Source organism: Otolemur garnettii, unplaced genomic scaffold (genome assembly GCF_000181295.1).
Source record: "Otolemur garnettii isolate 467f Iridium unplaced genomic scaffold, OtoGar3 scaffold00131, whole genome shotgun sequence".
Lineage (NCBI taxonomy): Eukaryota > Metazoa > Chordata > Mammalia > Primates > Galagidae > Otolemur > Otolemur garnettii.
In genome coordinates this window covers 1,954,852-1,960,242 of record NW_003852526.1, presented here as the reverse complement: position 1 = coordinate 1,960,242, position 5,391 = coordinate 1,954,852, and the positions used below count along the sequence as shown (strand labels likewise).

The 5,391-nt window shown below is 38.1% G+C and overlaps 1 pseudogene; it reads left to right on the top strand.

Moving 5' to 3' along the window:
- Positions 1 to 4,647: 4,647 nt before the first annotated feature.
- On the top strand, positions 4,648 to 5,390 carry LOC100947379 (annotated as a pseudogene).
- The last annotated feature ends 1 nt before the right edge of the window (position 5,391 follows it).

Below are 5,391 nucleotides of genomic sequence, written 5' to 3'. Positions count from 1 at the left end.
ACTAATATTCCTGGGGCCTCACAATGTGCCAGAATCTGCACCAACTACTTTATGCACAGTATCTCCGTTAATCTCTGCTGTGAGATATCAGTGTCAAAATTAGCTTCATTTTAACAGATGAGAAAGTGAAGAAGCAAATGATTATACATTTTGTACAAATCATTTAGCTGATTAGAGTCACGAACAGGTAAAGGAGGGAGCTTTTGCCTCTCAGCACAGACATCTTTCTTCTAAAATGAGCTCTCTCCCTCAACTAAAGCACACACTGGATTAAAAAGATGAGACCTAACTGGGAGTCAGTTTAGACTAGAGCACTATACTTTCTTTTAAAATCAGCTAGGGAATCAGATAAAGGCAGAGAGAGATTGGAATCCATCTACTGTATCTGCAGAGGTCCAGGCACCACGTTATATATTTACCTAGAAAAACTTTTCTATCGAACAGGAACAATGGTAAAACAGACATCTACTTGGCATCCATTCAACAGTCTTTTATCATACATAAAGAAAAGCCTTATCACCTACATTCAATAGCACAAAATGGTCTATAGTCCAACAATTCTTTCTTCAGGTTGGCTTAAGGCCACAACGATCCTTCTTTAATTTTCAGGCAACACATAATTGCCTCCCATTTACATCAGGCCTCTCTCTCTAAGCATTCCAAGTCCTGCTACTTGCATTATTCCATTTATCTTCTTCACATCCTTACGGAACAAGGAAATGAACTTCACCTTTTTAGGCCTCACTTAGTGCTAGTCAATAGGATTGCATTTTCACATCCCTACTTAATTTCTTATTCACTTTTCTAGAAGCTAAAATAAGAATTCCAGGATCCTGCTTCTGACTAACCAGTGTGGTCACCTAGAACAGTCCCTTACCTTTCCTGAGCTGGAGATCTGTTGAGTATATTATACGGAGCACAGGCTGGGTAAGCTCCAAAAGCCCCTCCAGTTCTACTGATTCTAGGATTCTTTGCTAATGGAATTATTTGTAGTATTTGGCAAAGATTTGTCTTCAAGTCTGAGCAACTTTGGGGCTGTATTTGTCTCTAGAGTGATTCCAATTACCATTTGCGTTTCTCCAACAGCTGGACTATTACACATCAAAGGTCCCAGAAGGCTTTGACAGGACTGCAGTTTAGATGGTAAAAGCTAGAAAAGAAGGAAGGAAAAATAAATGAAACTAAGGGAAAAAGGAAAGAATTGTGAGGGAGAGAAGGAAGGGAAAAGGGAGAGTAAGAGAAAGCCAAAGTCAAAGTAAGAAAGTAGGTGGGGGAACAACAGGGGAAGGAAGGGAGGGAAGAAGAGAAGACTGGAGGACAGGAGGAAGATTGTCGGGGTAATGCTGGCCTCAACATTAGTGTGATTTTCTGTGTCGTTATCATGATTATAGCACCGTTGTCACATTGAGATATGGAATTTGTGTAACAGAAAGCATGGACACTAGAATTAGATCAGAATTGGGTTCAAATTCTGACTTTTCCCCTGACAAAGCCTTATGTCCTGTCCTAGTGCATTTGTGCTGCTGTAACCAAATATTGTACACTGGACAGCTTAGGAAGAACAGAAATGTATGTCTTACAGTCCCGGAAGCCAGGAATCAAGCTCAAGATGCCACCTGATTCATTGTCAAGTCAGGGCCAGCCTTCTAGCACAGAGGGTGGCTTCCCATTGTGTCCTCACATAGGGAGGAGAATAAGCATGGAGTGTCTCTCCAAACCCCTTCATAAATGCACTAGCCCCTTGTATGACCTGATCATTTCCCATAGGGCCCATCTTCAGATACTATCATTTTGAGGGTGAGGATTTTGACATACAAATATAGGGGGGACATAAACATTCAGATCCTAGCATGTTCCCAGACAAGTTGTTTAATCTCTCTCAAACTCAAGTTATTTTTAATTATAAAAATGTGATAACGTCTGTTTTCCAAGGTATATGTGAGAATCATATAATATAAATTGCTATGCATAAAGTTCATATTATTATTTATACTATAAATAATATGTAGTAATCATCCTTCACCTACCAGCATCCATATTAATTATGCCTAACAAAGAGCACACAAAGTACATTTCGTATGTCTTACAACTATACTGGTCCCTTTACACCTGTCTCTCACATGCCTGCCATTACTTTCTGCTCAATGTGTATAAGTGCTACTGGCCATGGACCTTACATTCTGGGGTCATCCGGCCAGATGAGGTTTAACAATGGGGTTAAATGGGTCACTCTTCCTTCTAGTAGGTAAAGTCTATGGAGATAGCTCAGGGCATCATGGAGATTCTGCTGGCTTTATTCTCTCTCTGGTAGAGCTTTCTCTGTCTCTACACTCAAAAAACATTGAATGCTTTTAGAAGGGCACAAGCTTAAAACAGATCATTTTGTTTTGCCTGTGTGTCTACTGACTTGCTCACGTGGGCACTGGTCATTCCTACTTTAATTAAACCCCAGGACTATTATGTGTATTCTAAAAGAAAGAGCTCTGTAGGTGTCTTACAAGGGTCCATGTGAAATTTACTGGCTGTAGAATATAAATGTCTTAACACAATAAGTAAGAAAATGCCATGAAGGCTATGTTAACCAGTTTGATGAAAACATTTCAAATTGTATATAAAACCAGCAACACTGTACTCATGACTGCATTAATGTACACAGCTATGATTTAATTTAAAAAAAAATAAAAGAACTATGTGTAAGAAAAGTCAGCATGTCTAGCCTAGATCTCTAGAAAAACAGAAAGGCCTGTTGGAGGATAAATTGCACTGTAAGGATTCCTTCTTGAATGAAGAATGTAAATGACTGCTAAGAGAAGTAATATAATATACAGGCATCCTGTTCAGAATTAAAACATGTGATCTCTTCATATGCCAAAGTACCACACTTGGAGGTTCTCTTTATCCTAGAGTTTCTTATTATTCATTCAGCTGGCAAAATTTAATATGCTAAGTGAAAGACAAACCTTGTCACTAGGGAAAAGGGAAGGTTATAAAAATCTATAATAGATGACCTTTGCCCTCGAGAAACTTCAGCTTATTTGAAAGCCTTCAAGTAATTTAATTCTTTCATCAATTGAATAGCAGTTGACACCATTTGCTTTATAAGTATTAGAGCAGCCCTAGGATTTCTTATAGGCCTACCCAGGTACATTGCTTAGGTAGATGACAAGGAATAGTCTAGAATGGGAGCATCTAATAGAAATACAATGGGAAAAAATTACATAGTTCTTAAAATTCCTAGTAGGCCTAAAATGAAAGGCAAAAAGAAAGAAGTTGATTTTAATAGTGTGTTTTATTTAACTTAATATACATGAAAAATTTTTGCTTCAATACAAAATCAATATGATATATGAATGAATATTTATATTTTTTGTACTCAGTCCTCCAAATCCAATACATATTTTATACTTCTAACATCACAATTTGGAGTAGCCACATTGCAAAGCATTCAGTAGCCGTATGTGACTAGTGGCCAGCATATTGACATCATGGTTGAAATATTTTCTCTGAGCTGTCAAGTATTTTATTCATTGCAATTATGTGTCTATATCTAACTATTCTTCCTGGGCAGTTACCTTAGATTCAAGTCTCCATTATTTTATGGAACAAAGAGGTATATGTCCACATCTTCTAATACCAGGGAAGATAAAGGAGGACTCAGTGTTCTTTGAATTTAGAGTCAATGTTTTTAACTGTAAACTAGCATGTCTTATCTGTCTTACTAGTTGTTTTCAGAAGAGTTTTTAACATTCAGGGCAAAAGAGCCAGAATGGCAACATAAAATTATAGTTCTGGACAGGAAATGTGGATGGGTGCTGGAAGCCACTGAAAGAACACCCAGAGTTCAGGAAAGCAGAGAATATAATTGCTGTGCTCATGGTAGCATTTATCTGGGTAATGCTCTCATTACCTTTCAAGACCACCAGCGATGTCACTCTCACATTTACATATGGCTTTGATGAGGGTATGAAATATGGAACAGTGCCTTCAGTTGACTGGGAGGTAGACCACTTCCTTCTTCATCTAGTTATGATCTTCTTTGGGAGTCCTTCTGGGTCTATCCAGTTTTAATCACTAAGGTAAGTCTCATCTGTAAGAAGGGTGGAAATGTACCATTTGAATGTTGATAACACCACCTTTTTTCAAGAATGATGCAAAGTCTGTGAATGTACCCTACTTTCAAGCTAGTAAGTTATCTTGCCATAGTTTCATAGAGGTAGCAGATGGCATGAGACTTCTGGGTCAGAGACAAAAGACTTTATTACATGTTCTCAAGAGTTCCTCTTGCTTCCCAAGTCCCATGGGGTGATGCAGAATGTTCCACGTGGTGTTTTATACACATGATGAGTATGTCAGATCACACCTGAACTATCCTAGGTTAAGAAAATCTAAATATTCCAAAAGATTTGTTAATTTACTCTGCCCAACTTTTAACCTGGAAGAAAATATTATCTTTATTATTCTAGACATTAAGAAAAAAAATCTTTCTCTGCCTTAGATGGAAGGAAACAATCTATCATCCAAAGTTACTTGACTTTATATAAACACCATTCAAAAAACAGTAAAGAACAAAAGCTATCGTCAGTTTTCAGAGATTCTTTCTGCCAAGCTAGGAGACCTGTAGTTAGGTTCTCAGAGTTTCCCGGTAGCATGGCCTCCAAATGCCAGTCTCTGCTCCCACCTCAGAAGAAGAAACCAAGACTGCCTACTGCTCCCAGATGGGAGTACACCTCAGGCTCTCAGGGATTGCCAAGAAGAAAGAAAAAGAACAGCAGGAAGCAATTGAACATATTGATGAAGTACAAAATGAAATAGACAGACTTAATGAACAAGCCAGTGAGGAGATTTTGAAAGTAGAACAGAAATATAACAAACTCCACCAACCATTTTTTCAGAAGAGGTCAGAATTGATTGCCAAAATCCCAAATTTGGGGGGTAACAACATTTGTCATCCATTCACAAGTGTCTGCGCTGCTTGGGGAGGAGGCTGAAGAGGCACTGCATTATTTGACCAGAGTTGAAGTGACAGAATTTGAAGATCTTAAATCAGATTATCTTCTATTCTTGAAGATATTAAATCTATCAGAATAGATTTTTATTTTGATGAAAACCCTTACTTTGAAAATAAAGTTCTCTCCAAAGAATTTCATCTCAACGAGAGTCATGATCCATCTTCAAAGTCCACTGAAATCAAATGGAAATCTGGCAAGGATTTGATGGAACGTTCCAGTCAAACACAGAATAAAGCCAGCAGGAAGAGACAGCATGAGGAACCAGAGAGCTTCTTTACCTGGTTTACTGACCATTCTGATGCAGGTGCAGATGAATTAGGAGATGTCATCAAATATGATACTCGGCCAAATCCATTACAGTACTACTTGGTTCCTGATATGG